We start from the raw sequence: 21,252 nt of genomic DNA on the forward strand, positions 1-21,252 counted from the left end.
ACAAATGCGCAGGAAAATCGTAGCTCAGTTTCAACGCAAGTACACCAGCTTCCTTAAGAGTGTTAGGTAAACTTCTGCACTCTGTAGCACACCATAGAAAGTGAGGTAATACCTGTAACATGAATACACCAAAAAGACATAAATAATTGTAGAAATACAACAGTTCACTGGGACTTGAACGGGGATGACCGAAGGCACTAATTGAGGGATTAAAGATTAAAAGTTTGGCCTGAAGCTAATGTACTAGTTGTAGGATAACGTTGCATAGAAAAACAAAAAATTTCCTACCGCGAACACGCAATCCAAGCCAAGATGCAATCTAGAAGACGGTAGCAACGAGGTGATTATCGAGTCTCACCCTTGAAGAGATTCCAAAGCCTACAAGATGAGGCTCTTGTTGCTGCGGTAGACGTTCACTTGCCGCTTGCAAAAGCGCGTAGAAGATCTTAATCACGGCGGCACGAACGGGCAGCACCTCCGTACTCGGTCACACGTTCGGTTGTTGATGAAGACGACGTCCACCTCCCGTTCCAGCGGGCAGCGGAAGTAGTAGCTCCTCTTGAATCCGACAGCACCACGTCGTGGTGTCGGTGGTGGTGGAGAAATCCGGCGGAGCTTCGCTAAGCGTGCGGGATGTGGTGGAGGAGAGAGGCCGCTAGGGTTTGGGAGAGGGGGGCGCCGGCCATCTAGGTGGTGCGGCCACCTTGGTGTTGTTGGGGACTTGGGGTGGCCGGCCCCGTCCCCTTGGCCCTCATTATATAGGTGGAACACCCAAGAGTTGGTCTACAAGTCTTCGAATAAGACCCCAAACCAAAACCTTCCACAACACATGAAACCTACCCAAGCTAGGACTCCCACTAGAGGTGGGAATCCCACCTTCCTTGGGAGGGGGTGGTCGGCCCCCCTTGGGGAGTCCACTTGGGACTCCTCCCCCTTAGGGTTGGCCGGCCATGGGAGGTGGAGTCCCACCGGGACTCCGCCTTCCTTAGTGGTTTCTACCGGACTTTTCTAGAACCTTCTAGAACCTTCCATAGAACCTTCCGGATCATTTTAAATCTTATAAAATGACTTCCTATATACGAATCTTATTCTCCGGACCATTCCGGAACTCCTCGTGATGTCCGGGATCTCATCCGGGACTCCGAACAAATATTCGAACTCCATTCCATATTCAAGTTCTACCATTTCAACATCCAACTTTAAGTGTGTCACCCTACGGTTCGCGAACTATGCGGACATGGTTGAGTACTCACTCCGACCAATAACCAATAGCGGGATCTGGAGATCCATAATGGCTCCCACATATTCAACGATGACTTTAGTGATCGAATGAACCATTCACATACGATACCAATTCCCTTTGTCACGCGATATTTTACTTGTCCGAGGTTTGATCATCGGTATCACTCTATACCTTGTTCAACCTCGTCTCCTGACAAGTACTCTTTACTCGTACCGTGGTATGTGGTCTCTTATGAACTTATTCATATGCTTGCAAGACATTAGACGACATTCCACCGAGAGGGCCCAGAGTATATCTATCCGTCATCGGGATGGACAAATCCCACTGTTGATCCATATGCCTCAACTCATACTTTCCGGATACTTAATCCCACCTTTATAACCACCCATTTACGCAGTGGCGTTTGGTGTAATCAAAGTACCTTTCCGGTATAAGTGATTTATATGATCTCATGGTCATAAGGACTAGGTAACTATGTATCGAAAGCTTATAGCAAATAACTTAATGACGAGATCTTATGCTACGCTTAATTGGGTGTGTCCATTACATCATTCATACAATGATATAACCTTGTTATTAATAACATCCAATGTTCATGATTATGAAACTAATCATCCATTAATCAACAAGCTAGTTAAGAGGCATACTAGGGACTCTTTGTTGTTTACATACGACACATGTACTAATGTTTCGGTTAATACAATTATAGCATGGTATATAAACATTTATCATAAACATAAAGATATATAATAATAACCACTTTATTATTGCCTCTAGGGCATATCTCCTTCAGTCTCCCACTTGCACTAGAGTCAATAATCTAGATTACATTGTAATATACCTAACACCCATGGCATTCTGGTGTTGGTCATGCTTTGCCCTAGGGAGAGCTTTAGTCAACGGATCTGCTACATTCAGATCAGTGTGTACTTTGCAAATCTTACTTCTCCATCTTCGATGTACTCGCGAATCGAGTGGTAACGCAGCTTAATATGCTTCAGCCTCTTGTGTGACCTTGGCTCTTGTGCATTGGCGATGGCACCCATGTTATCACAGTAATTTATTAATGGGTCCAATGCACTAGGAACCACACCGAGCTCTACAATGAACCTCTTCATCCATACCGCTTCTGATGAAGCCTCTGAAGCCGCTATGTACTCTGATTCTGTTGAAGACTTCGCCACCGTGCACTGCTTCGAGCTTGCCCAGCTTACTGTAGCACCATTCAATATAAACACGTACCCAGATTGTGAGTTAGAGTCATCAGGATCAGTGTTCCAACTTGCATCGGTGTAACCACTTACAACGAGCTCTTGGTCACCTCCATAACAAAGAAACATATCCTTAGTTCTTTTCAAGTACTTCAGGATATTCTTGACCGTTGTCCAGTGTTCCATTCCTGGATCACTTTGATATCTGCTAGTCAAACTAACAGCATGTGCTATATCCGGTCTAGTACATAGCATGGCATACATGATAGATCCTACTGCCGAGGCATAGGAGATATTACTCATCCTTTCTCTTTCTTCTGCCGTAGCCGGTCTTTGAGTCTTACTCAAGACCTTGCCTAGTAACATAGGTACGAACCCTTTCTTACTTTCGTCCATTCTAAACTTGTTTAGAATCTTGTCCAGATATGTACTCTGTGATAGCCCTATTAGGCGTCTTGATCTATCTCTATAAATCTTGATGCCTAATATATACGATGCTTCACCAAGGTCTTTCATTGAAAAACTATTATTCAAATAACCTTTTACCTTTGCTTAATAGTTCTATATCATTCCCGATCAATAATATGTCATCTACATATAATATCAGGAATGCTACAGAGCTCCCACTCACTTTCTTGTAAATACAGGCCTCTCCATGACACTGTATAAACCCGAAGTCTTTGATCACCTTATCAAAGCGTCGGTTCCAACTTCTTGATGCTTGCTTCAGTCCATAGATTGAACGCTGAAGTTTGCATACTTTGTCAGCATTTTTAGGATCGACAAAACCTTTGGGTTGTACCATATACAATTCTTCCTCAATGTCTCCATTAAGGAACGCCGTTTTGACATCCATCTGCCAAATCTCATAATCGAAAAATGCAGCTATTGCTAACAAAATCCTCACAGATTTTAGCTTCGCTACAAGTGAGAAAGTCTCATCGTAGTCAACTCCTTGAATTTGTCGGAAACCCTTTGCGACAAGTCGAGCTTTATAGACAGTAATATTACCATCAGCATCTATTTTTCTCTTGAAGATCCATTTATTCTCGACAGCCTTTCGGCTATCAGGTAAGTCTACCAAAGTCCATACTTTGTTATCATACATGGATCCCATTTCGGATTTCATGGCTTCTTGCCATTTGTTGGAATCTGGGCTCATCATCGCTTCTTCATACGTCGCAGGGTCCTCATCATTGTTATCCACAATCATGACATTTAGACAAGGATCATACCAATCAGGAGTGGCACGCTCCCTTGTCGATCTGCGAGGTTGATGGTTTCCTCGTTCGAAGTTCCATGATCATTATCATTAGCTTCCTCTGTTGCCGGTGTAGGCGGTACAGGTACAATTTCCGATACTGCGCTACTCTGATCAACGAGTATAGATTCATCAATCTCATCGAGTTCTACTTTTCTTCCAGTCACTTCTTTAGTGAGAAATTCTTTCTCAAGAAAGGTTCCATTCTTAGCAACAAAGATTTTGCCTTCGGATTTGTGATAGAAAGTGTACCCTATAGTTTCCTTAGGGTATCCTATGAAGACGCATTTCTCCGCTTTGGGTTCTAGCTTGTCCGGTTGTAACTTCTTTACATAGGCTTCGCAACCCCAAACTTTAAGGAACGATGACTTAGGTTTCTTATTAAACCATAATTCATACGGTGTCGTTTCTACGGATTTTGATGGTGCTCTATTTAAAGTGAATGCGGCTGTCTCTAATGCATAACTCCAAAATGATAACGGCAAATCGATAAGAGACATCATAGAACGAACCATATCTAAGAGAGTTCGATTACGACGTTCGGACACACCGTTTCGTTGAGGTGTTCCCGGCGGTGTCAATTGTGAAAGTATTCCGCATTTCTTTAAATGCATGCCAAACTCATAACTCAGATATTCACCTCCACGATCAGATCGTAGAAATTTAATCTTCTTGTTACGTTGATTTTCTACTTCACTTTGGAATTCCTTAAACTTCTCGAAAGTTTCGGATTTATGTTTCATGAAATAGATATACCCATATCTACTCAGATCATCTGTGAAGGTTAGAACATAACGATAACCACCGCGCGATGCTACGCTCATTGGTCCGCACACATCGGTATGTATGATTTCCAATAAGTCAGTAGCTCGCTCCATCATACCAGAAAATGGAGTCTTAGTCATTTTTCCCATTAGACATGCTTCGCATCTATCAAGTGACTCAAAGTCAAGTGATTCAAGTAATCCATCGGTATGGAGTTTCTTCATGCGTTTCACTCCAATATGACCAAGACGACAGTGCCACATATAAGTAGAATTATCATTCAATTTAATTCGCTTAGCATCAATGTTATGTATATGCGTATCACTACTATCGAGATCTAACAGAAATAAGCCATTCTTTTCAGGTGCTCGACCATAAAAGATATTATTCATAAAAATAGAACAACCATTATTCTCAGACTTGAATGAATAACCGTCTTGCATTAAACAAGATCCAGATATAATGTTCATGCTCAACGCGGGTACAAAATAACAATTATTTAGGCTTAAAACTAATCCCGAAGGTAGATGTAGAGGAAGTGTGCCGACAGCGATCACATCGACTTTGGATCCGTTTCCAACGCGCATCGTCACTTCATCTTTCAGTAGTCTTCGTTTATTCTTTAGTTCTTGTTTCGAGTTACATATATGAGCAACCGAACCAGTATCAAATACCCAGGTACTAGAACGAGAACCAGTGAGATAAACATCTATAACATGTATATCAGATATACCTTCTTTCTTCTTCTTGACAAGGCCGCTCTTCAGATCAGCCAGATACTTGGAGCAATTACGCTTCCAGTGTCCCTTCTCCTTGCAGTAATAGCACTCAGCATCAGGCTTAGGGCCGTTCTTAGGTTTCATAGGAGGTGTGGCAGCTTTCTTGCCACCCTTCTTGAATTTCCCCTTAGACTTGCCCTGTTTCTTGAAACTGGTAGTCTTGTTGACCATCAACACTTGGTGCTCTTTCTTGATCTCAATCTCAGCAGCTTTTAGCATGCCAAAGAGTTCAGGTAACTCCTTGTTCATGTTCTGCATATTGTAGTTCATCACAAAGTTCTTGTAACTTGGTGGCAGTGATTGAAGGACACGATTAATCCCCAGTCTGTTAGGAATCACTATTCCCAAGTCCCTGTGTTTCTTCGCATGCCCGGTCATTGCGAGCATGTGCTCAATAACGGAGCTGCCTTCTTCCATCATGCAGCTGAAGAAATGTTTTGATGCTTCATAGCATTCCACGGCCGCATGAGTCTCAAAAATAGCTTTCAGCTCTTTCATCAACTCATGAGGATCGTGGTGCTCAAAACGTTTTTGAAGATCGGATTCCAGACTGCACAGGATGGCACACTGAACTTGAGAGTACCGAGTTTTCCGAGTCTCGTAAACAGCTTTTACTTCATCGGTTTCAGTTTCTGCAGGAGGGTCACCTAGCGGTGCATCAAGCACATATTGCAGATTTCCGCCAGAGAGGAAGATCCTCACATGACGGAACCAGTTGGTGAAGTTGCTACCGTTGCTCTTAAGTTTTTCTTTCTCTAGGAACTGGTTAAAATTGATTGGGACGCCATCTCTATAACATATATTTGCAAAAGTTTAGACTAAGTTTATGACAAATTGAGTTCAAATTTTAATTCAACATAATTAAAAATCTAGGTGAACTCCCACTCAAAACAATATCCCTCGCATTGTCTTAGTGAACACTTTATTATCTTGAGATTTTAGTGAGGGATCATCTTATAATGCTACCATCGCGATCTAAGCAAAATAAGATGCATAAAAGGATTAACATCACATGCAGTTCATATGTGATATGATATGGCCCTTTTGTCTTTGCGCCTTTGATCTTCATCTCCAAAGCACGGACATGATCTCCATCATCTTCAGGCATGATCTCCATCATCGTCGGCGTAGCGTCAAGGTCAATGGCGCCGTCTTCATGATTGTCCTCCATGTAGCAACTATTACAACTACTTTGAAATACTACTCAACATGAAATTTAAAGACAACCATAAGGCTCCTGCCGGTTGCCACAATACAATAATGATCATCTCATACATATTCATCATCACATTATGGCCATATCACATCACCAAACCCTGCAAAAACAAGTTAGATGTCTCTAATTTGGTTTGCATATTTTACGTGGTTTAGGGTTTTCGAGAGAGATCTAATCTACCTACGAACATGAACCACAACGTTGATACTAATGTTTTTAATAGAAGAGTAAATTGAATCTTCACTATAGTAGGAGAGACAGGACACCGCATAAAGCCTCTTATGCAATACAAGTTGCATGTCGAACGAGGAACAAGTCTCATGAACGCGGTCATGTAAAGTTAGTCCGAGCCGCTTCATCCCACTATGCCACAAAGATGCAAAGTACTCAAACTAAAGATAACAAGAGCATCAACGCCCACAAAACCATTGTGTTCTACTCGTGCAACCATCTATGCATAGACACGGCTCTGATACCACTGCAGGATAACGTTGCATAGAAAACCAAAATTTTCCTACCGCGAACACGCAATCCAAGCCAAGATGCAATCTAGAAGACGGTAGCAACGAGGGGATTATCGAGTCTCACCCTTGAAGAGATTCCAAAGTCTACAAGATGAGGCTCTTGTTGCTGCGGTAGACGTTCACTTGCCGCTTGCAAAAGCGCGTAGAAGATCTTGATCACGGCGGCACGAACGGGCAGCACCTCCGTACTCGGTCACACGTTCGGTTGTTGATGAAGACGACGTCCACCTCCCGTTCCAGCGGGCAGCAGAAGTAGTAGCTCCTCTTGAATCCGACAGCACCACGGCGTGGTGTCGGTGGTGGTGGAGAAATCCGGCGGAGCTTCGCTAAGCGTGCGGGATGTGGTGGAGGAGAGAGGCCGCTAGGGTTTGGGAGAGGGGGGCGCCGGCCATCTAGGTGGTGCGGCCACCTTGGTGTTGTTGGGGTGGCCGGCCCCCTTCCCTTGGCCCTCATTATATAGGTGGAACACCCAAGAGTTGGTCTACAAGTCTTCGAATAAGACCCTAAACCAAAACCTTCCATAACACATGAAACCTACCCAAGCTAGGACTCCCACTAGAGGTGGGAATCCCACCTTCCTTGGGAGGGGGTGGCCGGCCCCCCTTGGGGAGTCCACTTGGGACTCCTCCCCCTTAGGGTTGGCCGGCCATGGGAGGTGGAGTCCCACCGGGACTCCGCCTTCCTTAGTGGTTTCTACCGGACTTTTCTAGAACCTTCTAGAATCTTCCATAGAACCTTCCGGATCATTTTAAATCTTATAAAATGACTTCCTATATATGAATCTTATTGTCCGGACCATTCCGGAACTCCTCGTGATGTCCGGGATCTCATCCGGGACTCCGAACAAATATTCGAACTCCATTCCATATTCAAGTTCTACCATTTCAACATCCAACTTTAAGTGTGTCACCCTACGGTTCGCGAACTATGCGGACATGGTTGAGTACTCACTCCGACCAATAACCAATAGCGGGATCTGGAGATCCATAATGGCTCCCACATATTCAACGATGACTTTAGTGATCGAATGAACCATTCACATACGATACCAATTCCCTTTGTCACGCGATATTTTACTTGTCCGAGGTTTGATCATCGGTATCACTTTATACCTTGTTCAACCTCGTCTCCTGACAAGTACTCTTTACTCGTACCGTGGTATGTGGTCTCTTATGAACTTATTCATATGCTTGCAAGACATTAGACGACATTCCACCGAGAGGGCCCAGAGTATATCTATCCGTCATCGGGATGGACAAATCCCACTGTTGATCCATATGCCTCAACTCATACTTTCCGGATACTTAATCCCACCTTTATAACCACCCATTTACGCAGTGGCGTTTGGTGTAATCAAAGTACCTTTCCGGTATAAGTGATTTATATGATCTCATGGTCATAAGGACTAGGTAACTATGTATCGAAAGCTTATAGCAAATAACTTAATGACGAGATCTTATGCTACGCTTAATTGGGTGTGTCCATTACATCATTCATACAATGATATAACCTTATTATTAATAACATCCAATGTTCATGATTATGAAACTAATCATCCATTAATCAACAAGCTAGTTAAGAGGCATACTAGGGACTCTTTGTTGTTTACATATCACACATGTACTAATGTTTCGGTTAATACAATTATAGCATGGTATATAAACATTTATCATAAACATAAAGATATATAATAATAACCACTTTATTATTGCCTCTAGGGCATATCTCCTTCACTAGTAATTAGTGAGTAACAACAGTGCACCATGAGACCACTATCATGGTTCTCCAATATCCGAACCACTAGTACTTCACCATCCCGGCCACAAGAGGAAAGATGTTGTAGTAGTATCCTTGTGCTCCTGAAGCCAGGCATAGTTCCACCAGTCCGTCAGCTACTTTCTTGTGCTCCTGAAGCAACAAGAGGAAAGATGTTGTGTTACTTAAGTATATACCGGTAAAAGAACAGTTGGGCAAAATAAACTGAGAAAAAAAGGACTTAGAGGGAAAACTAATGCAGTGGAGTGTACGCTATACAATGGAGTAAAAAATTTATAACCATTATAGGCATCCTGAACGTCTCAGGTTTGATTCTTGGCAAAGCTAAATATTTTAGCAGAAAAGTGAAACCGAACCAAATCAGAGCTTTGTGTCCATTGAAGACTTTTACTGGTTGTAGCCTTGCAAATAACTCACGAAACACATGGAATTTCGCCAAACTTTCACCGATATTATAAATTGTAATTCAAAACATACGAATACTTTAGCAAATAACTAAAAACCCGTTGCCTGATTACAGTAAAGCAGCTATACAGACCGAGAAAACAAAAATAGCACCATTCATTCTTGAATTTACCAATTCTAACGGGAGTGTACATGAACATTCGAAAGAAAGAGGGTGTGATTCTCGGTGCTAATTAATAGAATTTTCAGAGAAATAACACTACTACATATTAAAAAAAATCTCCTAATTAAGTCTCCCTAGTGTTTTGAATAAATCGCAAAAATTGCACACCATCCCCCTCTTTTTTAGTGAATAGAATACACATGCAACTCTCCTACATGTTTTGCAAAAAACGGGTTGGATCAAAAAGTTGCTTGAACAACCGTGTGCACTCCGAATAATGCTGGGGGTCTGTGGGTCCTCTCCATTCATGCTCAAAATTATGCGTGAAGACCTGAATAGAGCGACAGGTTACCGAGAGCTAAATATGCAGCTGGGCACAAACGATTTTTACTTAGATTTATTTTGACATGGACTGGGCATATGATTGGTGGTGCAATTTGTTTGACTTTTTCACGAGAAGGCAAGGGGGAAGGGAAAAAAGGTGGAGGGAGGAAAGTAGGCGTGACGACATCACCGACGAGGACGACGTGACGCGGGAGTGGCGCCACCTCGAACTCGCCCGGCAGAACTCCATCACGATCGCCATTGGCCACGTTTGGGACCGGGCCAAACGCCACCACGATGCCGCTCATGAGGAGTAGTGGCACATGCGCAAGGCTGCATGTCCTCCATCCGGTCGGTGATGGCGAGGCACGGTTTCACCATCGCTGACTACTCCGTCAACTCCGACCTCTCCAGCAACTCCAACGGGTGCACGCGTAGCCTGCCACCACTGTCGCCCCCAACTCCCTCAAGATAGTTATAGTAGTTCCTCCTTTTGGATCGTTTTGTAAATGGATGAACTCGTTTAAAAATTTGGCGCGAACTAATTCTTGGAACGATTTGCAGTCACTATTAGTCGTCTCTGTTCTGCCGCGAGAGATTTTCAACCCGCATCACCATTTTTATACGTCGTATTCGATATCTGCTAGAGATGGTTAGATTTGGTTGGGCCATTTGCGATATCTGATATAGATGCTCAAGACCTGAATAGAGCGACAGGTTACCGAGAGCTAAATATGCAGCCGGGCACACACGATTTTTACGGATATTTATTTTGACGTGGACTGGGCACATGATTGTTTTTTTTTTTTTTTTTTGGAACTTGACTGGGCACATGATTGGTGTTACAACTTGGCGCAATTTGTTTGTCAATTTGTGAGAGGAAAGTAGGCGTCCGAGGTGGCGCGAGCGAGCCCGTGCAGGGAGGACGCAGCTCCCCTTTTGCGCAGGCAGGACACGGGCAGAGCGCGTGCGGGCGTGTGCTCCTGCCCCGCCGGCACGCGCCATGGATCTGCTACGCTCGCCCCATCATTGTGGCTCACAGCTTCACCCTACCATTCGTTCTGCTTCTCACCAAACTGGTGTCACTTCGGGATCGCAACCTGGAACCTATGCCGGAATCGAACAGAAAATTCCGACGGCAGTACATTCTTCCCAAAACAGAACTGTAGATTCTCTTCTGAGCCCAAGCTGCGCCTTTCGCCCGTCGGTTCTTCTCGAACGATGAACAGCGACCTGCGCTGGCCGTGCTGCTAAACAGCCAGTGGTCACGATATTCGCAACAAAGAAAAGAAAAATCATGTCGCAGTCGCATGGTACAGAATAATGGTGTCCGGGCGGGCAATATCCTTGTCAGACACAGAATAATGTCACGCTACAGAATACGACGTATAATAACTCTGCTGCGATGTCTTGATGGTTGACATCGTCTCCCCCGCAGGCCGCAGGAGATCCCGTGGAGGCACAAGCGATTCCGCAGCGACGCAACCCGCCAAAGGGCGTCGCAACAACTCCAGGATCAGGCCGCCAATCTCTCCCCCACACGCATGTCGCTTCCTATCTGACGCAATGTGGCGTGATTCTCCGGTCCTGCTGCTCCTACTACTTCACTCGCGTCGTCGCATAGGCTAGGACCATAGTACCCATCGCTCGTCGCCGCAGCCGGAGTTCTTTAACCTAAGCGTGGCCTTTGTTAGACTTTAAACCATTTATTTCTGCGACTCTTCTCACTAACTTTAGACTGCTCATAGTGGAGGTAACATAGGTAATAATATCACACATCTTAATGTATTTTGGTGACATGGTATGATCATAATTAAAAAAAAGTGAGGTGGTAACTACCTACTATATTACTGTAACATCACACATTTTAAGACAATATGAGTAATAAATAACACAATGCATGAAACCACATCTAAGTTATTACCCACTACATATGTTACTAGTCTAAGTTACTTTCCACTATGAGCAGCCTTACGCTAGATGGTTTAGTTAGACTTAAATAACTTACCAGTTCTTGGTCTAAAATAGCTAGATCACGTCATTTACGTTGGCTAGGTTGCAAATGTTTTGGACCCGCTTAGAATGTTTTCGGACCATCTGAATAAGAAAACTGAATAAGAAAACAGATAGATCACGCCATTTGGTATAGATAGATTGAAATGATCTAACTATTTTTAGCACAAATTTTAGAGAAACTTACCAACTAAATTGGTAGGAACGGAGCCGGGAATGAAGTATAAGGGGGGCAATCTTAGCATGAGGGAGCATAATTAGCTAAAATCACAAATAAGGAGCTGTCATGGCTTGTGTTCAAAGAAAAATCATGAGCATAGGGGCGCAGCCCCCCCCCCCCCCCCCGCGTTCCCCTTGTCTCCGTCACTGTAAATTGGTGTGTCCTCCATTTCAGTTAAACCATCTAACAATAATGTGATTACAAGAGGCCATCTAAGTTTTAAAGTTTTGGCAGGAGCCTGATATGGTCTAAAGTTTGAAAAGTTGCCATTTAAGACAAAGGATACCCGCGGCGGCGTCATCCTGATCGTGCGGCTACCCCGCCGCAGTGGACCTAGTACTGTGTCACAGACATGCGCTATTGTATTTTTTTGACAAATCTAAGCCTTGACAAAACTAATGTCTCATCTCACCCGATGAAACTATTTCAAAATATAATCCCCGAGTTTGGAGCCAAAGAGAATATAGCAATGTTGTACAGTTGGGCCGATACTTTTTTTTTAAACAGCGCCAATTAAGTTTACGGGCCGATGGCATTGCTTCATCCATGGAAAATCTTTACACCGACTTTCCTAAATTCACCTCTATCCTCCTTGGTGAAAGGATCGTATGCCGCACCTAGAGGGGGGGGTGAATAGGTGCTAACCAATTTTTAGTTCTTTTTCAATTTAGGCTTGACACAAAAGGTAAATTCTCTAGATATGCAACTAAGTGAATTTACCTATATGACAAGGCTAACAACTAAGCAAGATATAGAGATAGAATAGGATAGAGGTAACCGAGAGTGGAGCACGCGATGACACGGAGATGATTCCCGTAGTTCCCTTCCTTTGCAAGAAGGTACGTCTACGTTTGGAGGAGTGTGGTTGCTACGAAAGCCAAACCAACAGCCACGAAGGCTTCACTCAGATCTCCGGTGAGCAACGCCACGAAGGCCTAGCCCAATTCCACTAAGGGATTTCCTCGAGGCGGAAACCGGGCCTTTACAAGGTTCTTGGGGCACACATCCACAACCTAATTGGAGGCTCCCAAATCTGTTACAACACAACAATCAACAACAATACATCAACACAAATCAACTAGGGAACCAAATAGGAACACTAGCATGAGATCCCTCAAACAAGAGAGGGGGAAATGAAGAACGCTTCGGTGAGGATGTAGGTCGGTGTCTTCTCCTTCGAATCTCCAAAGATCAAGAGATTTGGTTGGGGGAGGAAGGAGATCTTGCAAATCTTGAGTTTCTTGAGGTGGCTCTAATGGAGGTGGCTTGGCAGATTTCTTGTGTAATGATTGAGCAAGCAACCAAGGAAGAAGAAGGGGGGTATTTATACCCCCTCTCAAAATTGAGCCGTTGCTGCTTCCGGGGGGCCGGATAATCCGGCCTAAGTAAGGGCCGGATAATCCGCCCCCCCCGGATAATCCGGCCATCGGGACAAAAGTGTGACATTGTCCGGCCAAATGTCCGGCCCATAGCCAGAGAAGCTTTTCTTCCAGTCCTTAGCCAAAAACGGGGGGGCCGGATATTTCCAAAATATCCGGCCCGGATAATCCGGCCCTGGTACAATACCGGGACATTATCCGGGCAAATGTCCGGCCCCCATACAGAGCCGCATTTCCTCGAAGACTTAGCCAAAACCAGGGGGCCGGATATTTCAACAATATCCGGCCCGGATTATCCGGCCTGGCCAACTTTTTCTGAATTCTTTTGACAGACGATCAAATCCAACACACATGAATAAATATCTATGTAATCCCTGTACCACTTAAACAAACATTAGTGTATCATATATATTGACATCAAACACACAAAACATAATGTGAGAGATGTTCTTTCAATCTCCCCCTTTTTGGTGTTTGATGACAATATACGGATTTGCAAGAGAATCACTATAGAGACAAGCATGATGGCAAAACATAGAGGCACTCCCCCTACATGTGTGCATATAAGTAATTTGCATTTGAATACAAATACACAACACATAGGAGTATGGTGCCTCAACACAAGAGATATCCAACATGAGCTCTAACAAAAGACATTGACACATATGAAGTTGAGATAGGATGCAAGAAATCATACCCATGTGTAGATATATAATGCGGAGATATAGCATCACACATAATGTAATATCCTTGATCTCAACACATAGAAATCCGAAAACCATAACAATGTCTCACACCACATAACACATAGTTTTGAACGGCACACAAACAAACCAAATAGTTCAAATAAGAGGGAACACAAGCAATATAAGAATGATAAACGCATATGCTTGTGCCCAAACCATGCAAATCCCCGAGAATCCTAATAGAACACTTCTCCCCCTTTGGCATCGAGACGCCAAAAAGGGGACAAGCGCGATGCTACACGTCCCATGGGAATCACTCGGAGGCATAATCATCATCGGACTCTTGCGCCTCTTCTTCTTCTTCTTCCTCTTCATCAGTGTCAGGAGCATCCGGAGAACGACGAGAGGTGTTGGACCTTTGAAGGCAATCATCAAGATCACTCCATGGAACCTGTGCAGTGCCATCCACTGTAACCCTGGTGAGCTGGAGGCTGAGGCGGGGGGACCTTGATCACCACTGAGCTTGTGTAGAATAACTGCCTGAGTATGCTTAATCTCAGAACGCTCACGGCTAGCTGCATAGTTCTCCTTGTGGATCTCAATGTTCATGCAAAGGATGTGACGCTGAAACCAACTAAGCCGGGTCACTTCCTTCCTCATAGCCGGGACATCAGGATGACGAGCAGGAGCAACACCACTAGAACGAGCATCACCCATGAAAGAGTCAGGTGCAGGTACAGCTGAAGAGACTGGCTTAAGCTTGTAGGCCTTCTTGACATGGTGCTTCACCAACGGATACCCACTCAAATCTTCACTCACAGTCACAGAGTTGTTGATGAGAAGCTGGATGTAGGGTGCATAAGGTATGGTGGTCCGGGAGACCATGGCATCACGGATCTCATGGAAGATAAAGTCCATGATATCAAGAGTGTAGTCCCGTACCTCATTACCATCACGAGCACACTTAAAGCTGAGGTGCATAAGATCCACAAGGACTCCCCGGATAGCATCATTGTTACCACCACTTGGGCAAATGGTTGCCCGAAAGAACCGGAGCAACTGACTGTATATGAGGAGCAGCCCCTTAGTATAACCAATCCTTCCCGCTCGAGGTATAGAGATTAGCAAGAGCATTCTTGTCGATCTGTTGTGGTCCATGAAGACGACGACCCTCATCAATAGGAACTCCAAGAATACCAGCAAAATGGCGCAGAGTGGCAGCTGCGGTGAGTGGAGCCAGGACATCCATTCCAAAGTGCGTTCCTCATCATTCTTGATTGCCAAAGTGGCAAAGAATTGCTTCACCAACTACGGGCTATAGTCACATTGAATCTTCATGATATCTTTCAAGCCCATTCTTCCAGCTACCCAGATAGCATCTTCAAAGTGATTGTTTTCAGCCAGAATGTCCACATTGATAGCTTGCATGGGTCTCAGATTCTTCATGGGCTCATAGATGTCCTTGTAGATGAACACTTGCTCCATGCACCAGAATCTCCTACCCTCTATTTCTTCATCCCTTGGAACATCTTCATACCAGTTCTTCAAGCGAATAGCGGAATAAGAAACTGGATCCATGGTCTTGTAGTTCTCCCTCACTTCCTTGTTCTTCCGCCTTGAAGTGACGGACTTGCGAGGTGCATTGGGTGCAAACTCGTCACTAGATCGATCATGCCTTTGGCGTCTCCGACCACCCCGAGAAGCACCACCTGTGAGAAGCAAAGGCGGGAAGCAAAGAGAAGGTAATGCTCATAAGTCATGTAAGATATAGTAATATACTCGAGAAACATGCTATAAGTCGGTACACATCTAGACATGATAGATTGAAGCAAAACTGCAGCGGCGATGAAGCTCCAGGCCGGATAATCCGGTGTCCCCTGGGGGCGGATAATCCGGCCCGGCCGGATAATCCGGCCTGCTCGGGGAGCGGATAATCCGGCCCTGCGAGATGTGCAGATTTTCAATCAAAAACTTGTCTAAGACTAGATCGGCCTCATAGCATGCAAGAGGAGTACACTACACGTGATTTGGAACAACTAGACACCAATTCCACCAAGAAAAAAGCACATATAAAACACAACATCTAGGGTTAGAGATTGTGAATCATACACACATCCATTGTGGAAACCGCTTGGAGGAGAAGGTAGCTAGGGAGGAGATGCACCCGATCCACCCAAGAACTCCGAGAGGGGGCGGACAGAGCGTCTCCGGCGAGGAGGAGGAGATCCGGCGGTCTTGAGAGGAGAAAGAGGAGAGAGGCGCGTGGGGGGAAGGTATGAACCATTTTGCCCCCTGCAGCCTCGACCTCAACCCTTTCAAGATCTGCCCAGGCCGGATAATCCGGCCCTAGCTTAGGGCGGATAATCCGGCCGGGCCGGATATTCCGGGGTCGCCTGGGGCCGGATTATCCGGGGTTCTAGAAAATTCCAGAATCACCGGGAATCCGGCCCATCTTTCGTTGGTTATTTGCAAGACCCATATATGATGTAATAAAGTATCACGTCACATATAAGGTGCAAATTTACCAATAAGATGGAGAACCCTAGATCATCCGACCGAAAAACCTCAAACTCCAAGTTTTTAAAAAACATGACAACTGAGCAATATGGAAATGGAGTATAGGAGAGAGTAGGCTTAGGTTTTAGAAGATACAAAGCATTAATGGTACATGGTCACTCAAGTTTGCAAGATATGGGCAAATAAGGCCAAACTAGAGTGATTTCCCATAAGAACATGGAGATGTCAATAAAATCCAATGAACAACCAAACAACTCCAACTCTTCACGAAGAAGAGTGTGGTGGCGTAGGCCACCATATATGAGTGTTATGGTATGGCACCGCGAAGATATATCTTGGGTCCAAACCAATACTCATCATTTAAGCTCACATATCAACATATGATATAACGAGAATGAAATCTTTAATGTTGGCATTATGGGGGGAGGGATAGCTCAATAATTTAAACCGCACTCCCCCTATTTCCATGCCCACATCTAAACCAAATAAAGTTTTGAGACGAAGGTGTGTTTGCAAGATGGTCAAGCTATACTCCTTGAATCGATGATATTTAGCTCATTCCTCAAATAAGTGAACCTTGCTTCATCAAGAGGCTTCGTGAATATATCGGCAAGTTGATCTTTGGTAGGAACATAGATAAGCTCAATATCACCCCGGGCAACATGATCCCTAATGAAATGATTCCGGATCTCAATATGCTTCGTTCTTGAATGTTGCACCGGATTATAGGCAATCTTGATAGCACTTTCATTGTCACATAATAGAGGCACTTTGTCACAAATGACACCGTATTCCTTTAAAGTTTGCCTCATCCATAACAATTGAGTGCATCCACTTGCGGCGGCAACATATTCGGCTTCGGCGGTGGAGAGAGATATACAATTTTGCTTCTTAGATGACCAACACACCAAGGACCTACCAAGAAATTGGCAAGCCCCGGAGGTTGATTTCCTATCATCCTTGTCTCCCGCCCAATCCGCATCGGTGTATCCATTGAGAATAAAACTTGAGCCTTTGGGGTACCAAATACCATATCTTGGGGTATCAACCAAATATCGAAAGATTCTCTTGAGAGCTATCATGTGGCTCTCCTTAGGAGAAGCTTGATACCTTGCACACACACCAACACTCAACACTATGTCTGGTCTAGATGCACAAAGGTAAAGTAAGGATCCAATCATGGAGCGATATACCTTTTGATCCACCTCTTTACCATTGGGATCAAGTGCAAGATGACATTTGGTAACCATAGGAGTGGCCACACCCTTCAACTCTGTCATCTTGAACCTCTTGAGCATGTCTTGGAGATATTTTGCTTGGTTGATGAAGGTTCCTTCTCTCAATTGCTTGATCTCAAAACCAAGGAAAAACTTCATCTCTCCCATCATAGACATCTCAAACCTATCGGTCATAAGCTTTGAGAATTCATCATTGAAAGCTTTGTTAGTAGAGCCAAAGATAATATCATCAACATATAATTGGCAAACGAAAAGCTCCCCATTGACCCTCTTAGTAAAAAGAGTGGGATCGATTAGCCCAACATCAAACCCACGGTCTACCAATAATTCCTTAAGGTGCTCATACCAAGCTCTAGGAGCTTGTTTGAGACCATAAAGAGCTTTATCGAGCTTGTAGACATGGTTAGGGAAGTTGAGATCCTCGAACCCCGGGGGTTGCTTAACATAAACCTCTTCATGAATAGGACCATTAAGAAATGCACTTTTCAGATCCATTTGTTGTAACTTAAAGTTATGATGCAATGCATAAGCAAGAAGGATACGGATGGACTCAAGACGAGCCACGGGAGCATAGGTTTCTCCAAAGTCAATTCCCTCAACTTGAGAGAACCCTTGAGCCACCAATCTTGCCTTGTTCCTCACAACATTCCCAAACTCATCTTGCTTGTTCTTGAATATCCATTTAGTGCCAATAACATTGCGGCACCCCTTTGGCTTCTCTACTAAAGTCCACACTTTGTTGCGCTTGAAGTTGTTGAGTTCTTCGTGCATAGCTTCCAACCAATCCGAATCTTCAAGGGCTTCAAATACTTTCTTGGGTTCCACTAAGGAGATATAAGCATGATGGTTGCTAAAATTAGCCAATTGCCTTCTTGTGGAAACCTTTGCCCTTACATCACCAAGAACCTTGTCGTGAGTGTGTTCAAGACGCTCAAGTTGCCTTTCTCTTCTTGCTAGACGACGGGCCTCGATCTCCTCCTTGGTTCTTCTTGGCCTTGGAGGTGTCACTTGATCAACTTGATCATTTGGGTCCCCATCTTGACCTTCCACTTGAGCAACCACAATTTCTTGTGAGTGCTCAACATCATGTGCTTGATCTTGGACATCATTTGGTGCGGAGCAAATATCAAATGGATACTCGTCGGAACCATCATGAATTCTTGGTTGACCATGACCTTGATCTTGTCCTTGATCTTGTCCTTGATCTTGCACACTAGAGAGAGGGTGTTGTTCTTGTTCTTGGGTTGGTGCATCATTTGCTTCACTTGATGGGGTTTGTTGATGTTGAGAAGATGAGGGCTCCACCGTGGTAGAGCATAGTCCTTCCCGAGACGCCACACCGTGTCCCTCAATGGGGCGGAAAAATCCCACACCCATTCTTACTATGGCATCTTGAGGTATTTCATCACCTGCACAAACATCAACTTGCCCCACTTGGGAGCCATCATTTTCTTCGAACTTCACACTACAAGATTCAATGATAATCCCGGAGGATACATCAAAGATTCTATAAGTGTGAGATTCGGCACCGTAACCAACAAATATACCCTCCAAAGCTTTAGGAGCAAATTTAGACAAACGAACCCCTTTGATTTTGTAGAAACACTTACACCCGAACACCTTGAAGTATGAGATATTAGGCTTGTTCCCGGTGAGTATTTCATATGGAGTCTTGTTCAAGCCCTTGCGGAGATAGAGCCGGTTGGAGGAGTGACAAGCGGTGGAGATGGCTTCGGCCCAAAAGTTATAGCGGGATTTATACTCCGCCATCATAGACCTTGCCATATCCATAAGAGTCCGGTTCTTCCTCTCCGCAACACCATTTTGTTGAGGGGTGTAAGCAGCGGAATATTGATGACGAATCCCCTCATCACTAAGAAAATCATTGAGTGTGTAGTTCTTGAACTCGGAGCCGTTGTCACTTCTTATTGCCATAATGAGGAGGTTGTGTTGGCGTTGCACCTCGGTAGCAAAGTCAATGAATATTTGTTGAGTCTCATCTTTCGTCTTAAGAAAGTAGACCCAAGTGTATCTTCAGTAGTCATCGACAATCACCAAGCAATGTTTCTTCGCACCAAGACTTGCATGAGTAACGGGACCAAAGAGATCCACATGAAGGAGCTCCAAGATCCTCTTGGAAGAGATGATGGTCTTGCTTGGATGCGGAGAGTCATACATTTTGCCTTCAACACAAGCCCTACAAACACGATCTTTGGCAAAAGACACATTTTCCATTAGTCCCACAATATGGTTCCCCTTGTGAAGACTTTGCAAAGTTCTCATGTTGACATGGGCTAGGCGGCGATGCCACAACCAACCCACGTCCGCCTTTCCGAATAGGCACATCGCACTTGACGTGGTGGTCCCCGAAAAGTCCACCACATACAAGTTGTGTTCGCGATACCCAACGAATGCGACTTTTAGAGTCTTGTTCCGCAAGAGGACCACAATATCATTATCAATAAAGACGGCGAAACCCATCTTGCCAAGGGCGGAAATGGAAAGCAAATTGTAACCAAGGGTTTTGACAAGCATGACATCCACAAGAGTAATATTGTGTGCAACCACAACCTTGCCAAAACCCAATACCTCGGATGTAGAATTATCGCCAAAGGAGACGGTGATATCATTTATGTTAGGCCTCAACTCCTTGACGAGGTTCTTGCCGCCGGTCATATGACTTGTACATCCACTATCAAGTACCCATTTTGAACCTCCGGCGGCATAGTCCTACATGAGATCAATTCTTGGATTTAGGTACCCATTTTTCAATGGGTCCTCTTTTGTTAGCAACAAGGGTCTTTGGAACCCAAATAGACCAAGCAACATAACCATCATATGGACCAACATATTTAGCATAAACATCACCATAATAATCTTTAAAGAGAACATAGTGAGGGTTATCTATTCCCGCACCATCATCATTAATGGTGTTGCCCTTTCGGGGTTCACCATTAGCTTTCTCATGTGCGGGCTTGGTCTTTTTCTTGTTTGCCTTTTTAGCCTTGGCATTGAAACCAAGTCCCTCCTTCCCATTGTTTGACCTTTGCTTACTCAAAAGATCATCCAAGGAAAGTTTACTTTGGGGAGAGGAGGTCCTAGCAAGTTCATCTTTCAACCTAGCATTTTCCTCAATTATATTTGCATGATCACATGAAGGAGTAGAGGTACTAGGTATGTCATATGAAGCAAGCCTAATTTGAAGTTGCTCATAAGACTTGGAGAGGAGAGTGTATTCACTCTTCAAGGCTTTGTGAGCCTTGTCTAGTTCATCTAGATCCTTCACAAGTTTCTCATGATCAACACCAAATTTGGCCTTTTCCTTTATAAGCATTTTAGTCTTAGCTCTAGCAAGATCTCTAGCTTTAGTGAGCTTGTTAATTTTGTCTTGAGGCTCTTCAAGAGTTTCTAGCCTCTCCTCAAGAGAAGCTATAGTTTCTTGACTTTCCTCAAGAGCATTTTTAAGGGCATGAATTTCAAGAGAGTCTTCTCTCTCTATTTGACCCTTTTTCTCAAGCATATCATTTTGTTG

The sequence above is a fragment of the Lolium perenne genome, chromosome 3 (genome assembly GCF_019359855.2).
Source record: "Lolium perenne isolate Kyuss_39 chromosome 3, Kyuss_2.0, whole genome shotgun sequence".
In the NCBI taxonomy this organism is placed as follows: domain Eukaryota; kingdom Viridiplantae; phylum Streptophyta; class Magnoliopsida; order Poales; family Poaceae; genus Lolium; species Lolium perenne.